This window comes from Triticum dicoccoides, chromosome 6B (assembly GCF_002162155.2).
Source record: "Triticum dicoccoides isolate Atlit2015 ecotype Zavitan chromosome 6B, WEW_v2.0, whole genome shotgun sequence".
In the NCBI taxonomy this organism is placed as follows: domain Eukaryota; kingdom Viridiplantae; phylum Streptophyta; class Magnoliopsida; order Poales; family Poaceae; genus Triticum; species Triticum dicoccoides.
Genome location: NC_041391.1, coordinates 708,444,992 through 708,453,944, shown reverse-complemented (window position 1 = coordinate 708,453,944; position 8,953 = coordinate 708,444,992). Strand labels below are relative to the sequence as shown.

The following is an 8,953-nucleotide window of genomic DNA, read 5'->3' as shown; positions in this document are numbered from 1 at the left end:
AGGAGCGTGCGAATGACGTCGTTGGTGGTACGGATGAACCGTTCGGCCTTGCCGTTTTGGGGAGACGTGTGCAGGCACGTGAGACGGAAGACGATGCCGTTAGTAGAGAAGAACTCGCGAAGGTTAGTGGAAAGAAATTCACCGCCGTTGTCACACTGCAAACATTGCACAAGCACATGAAATTGAGTAAGGATAAACGCAAAGAAACGCTGCAAAGTGGCACATGTATCGGATTTAGCACGAAGAGGGAAGGTCCAAGAGTAATGAGTATAATCATCCAAAATAACAAGGTAATATTTGTAGCCAGGAAAACTAACAATGGGAGAAGTCCACAAGTCACAATGCAAAAGCTGAAATGGTGCAGTGGTATAGGTTGTCGAGGTGGAGAAGGGGAGGCGGGTGTGTTTGCCCTGTTGACAAGCAATACATGTGGGAGACTTGGGAGGTTTATTACATTTGGATGAAACATCAAACGGGAAATGAGCTAAAGAAGAAGAGCCCGGGTGCCCGAGCCGTTTATGCCAGAGATCCGAAATCGCAAGTGCACACGCCGTTGGTGTGGGGCCGCCATGGTCGCCGGAGAAGTGGTAGAGGTCGTCACCACTATTGGACCTCAGAAGAACCTCCTTGGTGTGAAGATCCTTCACGGAAAAGCCAACAGGATCAAACTCCACGGAAACAAGATTATTACGTGTAAACTTACGTACAGAGATAAGGTTTTGCACAACATTGGGAGAGAGAGCAGAATATGAGTAAGATAGAAAGGGCGAGGAGGGAGCCGAGTGTTACCGATGGCGACGACAGGGAGACGAGCCCCATTACCGACGATGGTATGACGAGTATTATGCGCTAAAAGGGGATGAGACTCGAGCAAGGTACCTGGGTCACCGGTGACATGGGAGGACGCGCCAGTATCCATGATCCAATCGGCCTGAGGTGGGTAGCCGTGCCCCTGGCTTGGCGCGGCGTGGAACATGGCGGTGGCATCCCACGAGTAAGGCGAGGCAGCGGCGTACGGAGGTGGTGGAGGCAGAGTCGGAGCCGTCGTGTACGCAGAGTAGGCGTGATGGGGCGCTCCCGGACATGGGCCGAGGACGCCCGCAGAGTTGGGCGGGATCCACGGAGAGCGCGGCGGCGGGAAGGGCATGCCCATTGGGGCGAAGTAGCCCAGCCACGGCTGCGGCCCGCGGCCACCGCCAGCGGGATCACTGCGACCCCGGCCACGGCCGCCACGGCCACGGCCGCCACGCCCGCGGTTGCCACCACCGGGATGCCCGCCGCCATTGCCGCCTGGAGGACCGCCACGCCCGCCGTGACCGCCAGGAGGGCCGCCACCGCGGCCGCCACCGCGTCCGTCGGTGCCCCTGGCGTCGTCGGGGAGCACGGCCAGCACCTGCGCGCCCTCAGTGTGTGCGCGCTTGTCGATGGCGAGGTCAGCGAGGACGAGGCGGGACCGCACCTGGGCGAACGTGGGCAGCGGCACGGTGGACTGGATGATGGCGGCCGGCAGTTCGAACTTCTTGCCGACGCCATCGAGCATCTGCAGGGTCAGGGTGCGGTCGGTGACCGGCTCCTGGACGTCAGCGAGGGCGGCGGTGATGCCCTGGAGGCGGCGACAGTACTCGTTGATGGAGAGGTCACCACGAACGCACGCCCGGAACTCCTGGCCGAGGTGCATGGCGTGCTCGGCCTCATTGGCGAGGAAGTACTCGTGAAGGCGCTCCCAAATGGTGTAAGCAGTGGAGTCGGGCGGGGCGACGAGGTCGAGGAGGTCACCTTCGATCGTGGAGAAGAACCAGAGGCGGATAGTGTTGTCGTCGTCGCGCCACTGCTGATCGGCAAGGCGTGCCGCAGCGCCGGCCTGCACGTGCGTCTCCGCGTGGTACCGTGCGAAGAGGAGGTTGAAGTAGTTGCGCCAGCGAGTGAAGTTAGTCCCATCCAGGGCCAACTTGAAGTCGATGACCCCGGCGATGCTCGGAGGAAGACCGCCGGGAGGTGGAGTGGTGGTTGGCACAGAAAGAGGGATCGGGGGAATAGGGTTGGGTGGGGACGTGGCGAGAGGCAGGCCGCCGGAGTTGGAGAGATCTGGGGTTAGCGAAGCGCGTGGGCGCTCAGAGGCGGCAGCTGCGGCGGCGAGGTCGTCGGCATCGGTAGAGGGGGTGTGGCCGAGGCCGCCGTCGACGGGAGAGGAGGGAGGGCTGGTCGACATAGGAGGGAAGAGGCCTGAGCTCTGATTACCAAGATGAATGGTGGAATGAGTCTCACATCTATTCCATTGAGCAGACTGTTACATATACACAGAGGCATGCAGCCTAACTCCCTACATGCAGGGAGTGGATGGCGTGGTCATGGCGAAAGACTAGGCCTAGATACAACAACCATCACATCTCATACAATACGTATACAATACATACAACGGTACAATTCAACAGAAGCTCGAGGATACCTCTGCGTGGTAGCTTGTCTTGGAGAAGACGCAGCGGGGCCTGATGACGGAGAATCGGCGGCCTGACGGTGGGGCAACGAGCCAGGGGAAGAGGACGGAGCGGAGCATGGTCGTCTGGGGCAGCGAGTCCCGCCATGAAACGCAGACGGCGTGGAAGCAGACAAAGTCGGTGGGATCGTGCAGGCGGCCGGAGACGACGGCGAGCAGCTCGGACGGGAGCTCCGCCCACCGTCGCTGCGGCGCGGGCATGTTTGGGTGGGGTGGAGTACGTAGCTCGATCGGTTTGGTTGTCGTCCGTGAGAAAGAAAGATCGATCGGCGCGCGGCTGCTAGCTAGGGCTTCTCTTCTACTAATGGCTGCATGCACGCGCGGATGCTGGCCGTTGATACATGTTTGGATATCGATCGATTCCAGGCAGATTTCTCGTTGGATCTGCAGCTCGGTTTAAAAAATAAGACTCACACGCGGCCGGCTATGGGTTCTAATCTAACGAGCCCGTATCCCTCCAAAAGAAAAGAAAAAGTCTAAAGAGCCTTCATGGGTGGAGCAGAACATACTCGTTTAATTTCTTTTTAGTCTGCATATAAAATTTGATTAAAATCAAACTTTATAAACTTTGACTAACTTTGTAAGGAAGGATATCAACATTTAAAATATGAAATAAATATTACTAGATGCGTCATGATATTAATTTTCCTTTTAGTCTAGATGCGCCATGATATTAATTTTCGTAGATGTTGATAACTTCTGATATAAATTTGATCAAACTTTGCATCGCTTGACTTTGACCAAATTTTATATATAGACTAAAAGGAGACGGAGGGAGTATATATATGCTGCAAAATATATTATAAATATATATTTGCTGATATACACTACCATACTACTTTGCATTGGCATGTCAATCTCTACACTTTATCATCTTTATTACATCATGAAATATTTGAATGTTTTAATTTTCTCGTTTCCTTCTTGGGAAATATATACATTTTAATACAAGACTAATATTTAATATATGATTGATCATATAATACACAATAACCATATTTTAAATACATGATGGATATGTTGTAATACAATGACCACTTTTTAATACATGATGAACATTTTTACAACAGTAATTTGTTTATTATGCCTGATGTAATTGTTTTTATTAGACAATGAATATTTTTATTACATGATGAATATAATCCAGTCTGAGAAGCCGGCTGTTTTTGCTACCCTCACGGATGATGTGCTTGATCGTTCTGCGAGCGATGCTATTATTATGTAAAGATTTTACGTAATGTTTAGGTACTGGCTCACACGGACGGCAGTTAGCTAAAATCAAGGTAGCATTTTTTGTAGTTCAGCCTATGGACACTTGATGACAGACAGCAAGAAGCTTCTGGAGCTTCGGGGTTTATTTCGCTGAAAATTGTTCATGATCAAAATAGGGTTACTCTTTGTCTTGCTAATGTAGGGAGATCTGGAGGTAGCACCACCTGTTGATTGTACCAAGTACCAAACAGCGTGATGTAATTTGTATTAGCAAACTGTAACACTATTTTTGAGTTAAAAGTGCCCAATATTTTCCTACAAAAAGTGATGAATATTTTTAAAACACATGATAAATATTTCACAAATACATGATAAACATTTTTTTATACATTTATCAACAATTTCTCATACAAGACGAACGATCGTAGTTTTTACAACGCGTACCGGATATTTTTAAATGCGTGATGAGCTTTTCAAATACAGTGTGAATAGTTTAAAAATATACAATGTACATTTGCTAAAAAATGAAAATTTCAAAAATACACAATGAACATTTTTTTAGATCACTGATGTACATGTTTTAAAATATATAAAGCTTTTTTAAATATGAAATGATCTTTTTTTTAAAGAACATTAATAATATTTTGTAAATACATGATAAGCATTTTTTAAATACACGATGTTCCATGACTGTGCCTACATGGATGACGCCGGCGACCACAACAAGGAAGCGGAGTAGTACTTCGACGGTGCTGGAGCAGGCGAGATCAAGCGGGACTCCATGTATCAGGACCTCAAGCAGATCGCGAGAATGGCGTGTGTCGATCTTGCTGAACACCGTGTCGTGGTCCAGGTCCAGGTCCAGGCCACGGTTGCTGCACTGGTCGACGATCCTCGCCGTAATCTGTGCGCCGGTCCCCGCGTTGGTCACCTATATATGCAGATTCAGACAATAAACCCGTTAGCCAACATGATATTCATCTACTAATAGAGTAAAGTTTTTCTTAGTCTTTACCTGGAGGCACTTGCCACATGATGCCTGGCCGGTGGGCCCGCAGAAGGCCGTCCAGCCGTACTTGGAGCGCCAGGCGAATGACATGCCGGCGTCCCATGTGGCGCAGTAGGCGCTGGAGGTGTTGAGGTCCCAGTTGATCTTTCTCCGAGTTGTAGAAGTTGTAGGTGGCGCGCACGTTGGACGCCGACTGCGCCATGGCCATGGCGGCCGTCGCGCACAGCAGGACCGCCGCCAGTACCACGGGTCCATCCAGCCATCGTCGCCTTGGGATCAGGTCATCAGGATGCGTATGCAATGGTCAGTGGCAGCTTAGCAGGGAGCATTATATAGTGAGTTGACGCACCGGCACGCACGGTGGACTTCTCTTTCTCTTTCTGCAGTTTTTCCAGATCTCTGGAATCATGTGCATCGGTGCATATGCCAACAAAAAGAAAAAGAAATCCATGGATGGGCCAAGCAGGACGTGGACATCTTCCACGCAGTTTGGCTGGCTCATTTTGACCACAAATTTTCAGCTAAGCACCTTATATTCAGTCAGTCAGTCTTGTCATGCTGTATCATAGTACAAGTCTAGCGCCAATCATGGCTCCTTTTTCTTTTGCGAGTAAAAGAGCTTTATTGCTAACTAATCAGGCACACAATCACGATACAACGTGTTCGTTAGGAATACTGGAATGCAATTAAGCCATAAGCATCTCCTCCTAACACCTGTCGCCTGCTTCGCAAATAAGTGAGCCGCCTCATTAGCGTGTCTTCGTACGAATATTAGCCTAAAACTCTTAAAGTGTGCACTCAGCTCTTTGATCTCATGAAGAACACCAGCAATCTCAGCACAATCAAAATCTTCTGTCTGCCACAACTTTATGATTGCTTGAGCGTCGCTCTCGACGACAACTCTATGGAAGCCTCTTTCCAGGGCCATACGCACCCCATCCCGAACCGCCTCCGCTTCCATTGCCATCGAGCTTGCTACAAACTCATACCAGAGATTACCCGGTTACTCTGGCCCTAAATATTCCTGGATGGGGTCAAAATTGATACGCCTTGGTGTAAGCCTCTGATGCCCCCTCCGAAGTATGCACGGAGACTTTTGGAATTCTCCGGCCAGGCCGGAATCTTCCAGACAACATTTGGTCCGGAGACTCTGGTCTTCTTGGCCGGAAACTCCGGCGTAAGTTTCCTGCAACGGCTAGATGTCTAAAGACACTATAAAATCCCGTCTTCTATCTTGATAAGGGTACCATGACCAGAAATATCTCCACACCATTGTTCAAGATCTTAAACTCCATAGATCTCTCTCTAGCATCTCAAACACTTTGCCCTTCGGGGATTTGAGAGAGAAGACCTAGATACTCATTCCTACCCAAGCGATTTGATTTCCCCCTTGATTCCATTGAGGAACTTTCTACTCTTCGGGTTTGTTGGAACCCTAGGAGGTCGTGGTCCTTCGTAGCTTTGGTAGCCACGAAGACATTGTCGGGAGCTACCAATCTTGTTGTGGTGTGAGCCCCAGTCTTGAAGTATCGAGTTTTGGTGGCTCCGTAGATTTGGTGAGGACACTCCAAGTTGTGGAGTGTGCCTCATCCTTGTGAAGGTTCTAGTCTCTCGGTGTCCCGCCATCGGGGGGTACCCGAGTGGTGGGTTCCGTGAGTTGGATCAGCGGCGACGGATCAAAGGAAGGCTGACCGGAGTTTCCTATCACTGGAGTACAGGGCAGTAGGCACCCAGGGGAGGGCTAGCTGGCCCTCGGATGCATCTTGGAAGGCTCCCGGGGGTCTACCAGGGAAGGCAGGGCGGTTTCGCAACCACCGCATTAATGGGCGAAGGGCGTGGCATGTGGCTCTTCGCCTAGCAGACCATGGAGGACACGTGGGAGACGGTTCGTTGGCCCTCTCCATGTGCCCACCATGATGGAGTAGCCGAGCACGTGTCAATCGAGCACCCTAGGGAGTTGTGGCGACCGCTTGTGATAAAAGGAGGAACCGACCCTCAAGAGGAAAGGAGGGAAAACGGAGAGAAGAAGAGAGAACCCTAGAGAGGAGAAGGTGTAAAGAAGAGGAGAGAGGAGAAGAAAGCATAGTTAGGACTCCCGGGGTCCCTCCCTGGGTCTAGAACCGGATCCACTCGTGTAATCACTTTCATCCCACATAATCCCAGACCAGACATGTAGGACGTAGGCTTCCATTTCATGATGGCATGAACCTGGGTAAAAACCGTGTCCATGAGCCTTGCATCGTGTCCTTACACCTCTCTCCGTTACCGCCCACATCAATGCAGGAGTCTCCCCCGCCCACTGCCAACCAAATAGGGGAGGAGACTCCGATCTCTCCCGGTGTCCATGTTCCGACACGTGACATCTGGCGAGCCAGGTAGGGGGGTGTGCGAACTCCTGCATCATCAACCAAGGCAGTTTGGGCATCATGGCTTATGAAAGACCTGAATGAATCATGTGAATGTTCTCCTATGGAAAATATCTTGTGCTACAATCTGTAATGATTGCACTGTAATATGTGCATGCATGAAGTAATATGCCGAAAGATCATGAGCCCAATTTCAGGGCAATTCAACTGCCGGAAATAGTACAGGAAACTGCCAGTAAAACTTAGTACATTTGAGGCAATCAAATAGCCGGTAAAACATCGAACAACCGGCACAACTCTTTCCTGGCAGGCCATAAACTGCCGGCACAAATGGGGCTAGGAGGGCAGAATAACTACCGGCAAAAGTCAAACAGCCGGCAAAGCTCTTTGTCGGCAGGGTGATAGCGGGCAGACTAAACAGCCAGGAAAAAACTTTTTCCGGCAGTTTGATTGCCCTCTAAAGTGACATTTCCTGGCAGAAAATGTGCCCCCACATTTAGTCCATGGTGTAGTGAGATTCCATACAGAGAGAACAAGTATACGTACTGGGCAGTGGGAACAGAACCGCTGGAGTTGGTGTTCACGTTGTCGGCCATGTCGTCGAGGAAGAGGTTGCCGATGTCGGGGAAGAAGTCCTCCCTGGGGAAGAAATCGCTGTCAGCAGTCGCGCGATTGCGCTCCCAAAAAATCTGATCGCCCCTCTCCCATACAGGATCGCAAGAGGCGGGGTTTCGGAGGCCTGCCGTCCCTTCTCACTATGGATGCCAGAAGGAGGAATGGAGAAGACTCATGTGGTTGCGCAAAGTTTGGAACGGAGCGAAACCATATGATCATCTTCTTCCAAGGTTGGCTTGGTACAGTTTTATATAGTGCTAGTTGGGAGTCAAAGCAGCCGTCATAAACGCGTCCGTTTATGATTTAGAAACTGCCGTACTAAACACATCCGTTTATGAATTAGAAATGGCCACAATAAACGTGTTTGTTAATGAATCAGAACGGCCGTAATAACCGCATCCGTTAATGAATTAGAAACAGCCATAATAAAGACAACCGTTACTAATTAATCAATGACTCATTAGTTTTCCGAGTTAACAAAATATAATAATGTGTCAATGAGAAATTCAGGATTTTTCTTGGACTAGTAAATACTACTACCTCTGTTCCATAATGTAAGCCTTTTTAGCAAAATAAACTAGCTTGCTAAAAAGGCTTACATTGTGGAATGGAGGGAGTAGTAAATTCCAACAGCCTATGCATAGTTTGGTCTTATATGACTTTGATAATTGCTGGTGTTTTCTTGTGTGCGTGAGTTGGTGTTGGCTGTGAGTTTCTTAGCTATGCAAAGGCTGGGTGGTGTACTCATTGTGTTTGTATTCACTTGATGCCATATTTGAGGCCATAAAATCCCTTTGTCAAAAGAAGAAGAAGAAAAAGCTGCGGAAGGACTCTGGGCGGAATAAGAGGCAAGTTGCTGGGTAAGTTTCAGCTCACCTCCACATTCTGCCCTGGACATCCTTTCATCCTTATATCAAAGAAGAGATCATCCGATTTTAAACTACCCTGCCCGCCCCCATGGCCCCACCCATTCCTATCCAGGTGAGCGTGACCACGCATTGATGCCAGCAATGAAGTTTGGATGGACTTTGCATGTTGGTCCAGAGCATTTTTGCATGCAGGATACGAATCATTCGTCCAACAATGGAGTTGCATGCGGTGCAATTGCTAAAAGACGATGTAATGCAAACCAAAAATAGTTGTTCCAATATAGACGCACCAGAAACGGTAATTGCTAAAAGACGATGTAAAGCAAACCAACAATAGTTGTTCTAATCTAGACGCAGCAGAAACGGTAATTGCTAAGAGACGATGTAA

At 49.4% G+C, this 8,953-nt stretch overlaps 1 long non-coding RNA gene and 1 pseudogene across 1 annotated transcript; both read right to left on the bottom strand.

Moving 5' to 3' along the window:
* Positions 1 to 264: 264 nt before the first annotated feature.
* Positions 265 to 1,081, bottom strand: LOC119324997. Its single transcript, XR_005157266.1, has 2 exons — positions 880 to 1,081; positions 265 to 641 (listed from the first exon to the last, which is right to left on the bottom strand). It is a non-coding gene; the product is annotated as an uncharacterized LOC119324997 (long non-coding RNA).
* Positions 1,082 to 2,981: 1,900 nt separating this feature from the next.
* Positions 2,982 to 8,580, bottom strand: LOC119321589 (annotated as a pseudogene).
* Between the last annotated feature and the right edge of the window lie 373 nt (positions 8,581 to 8,953).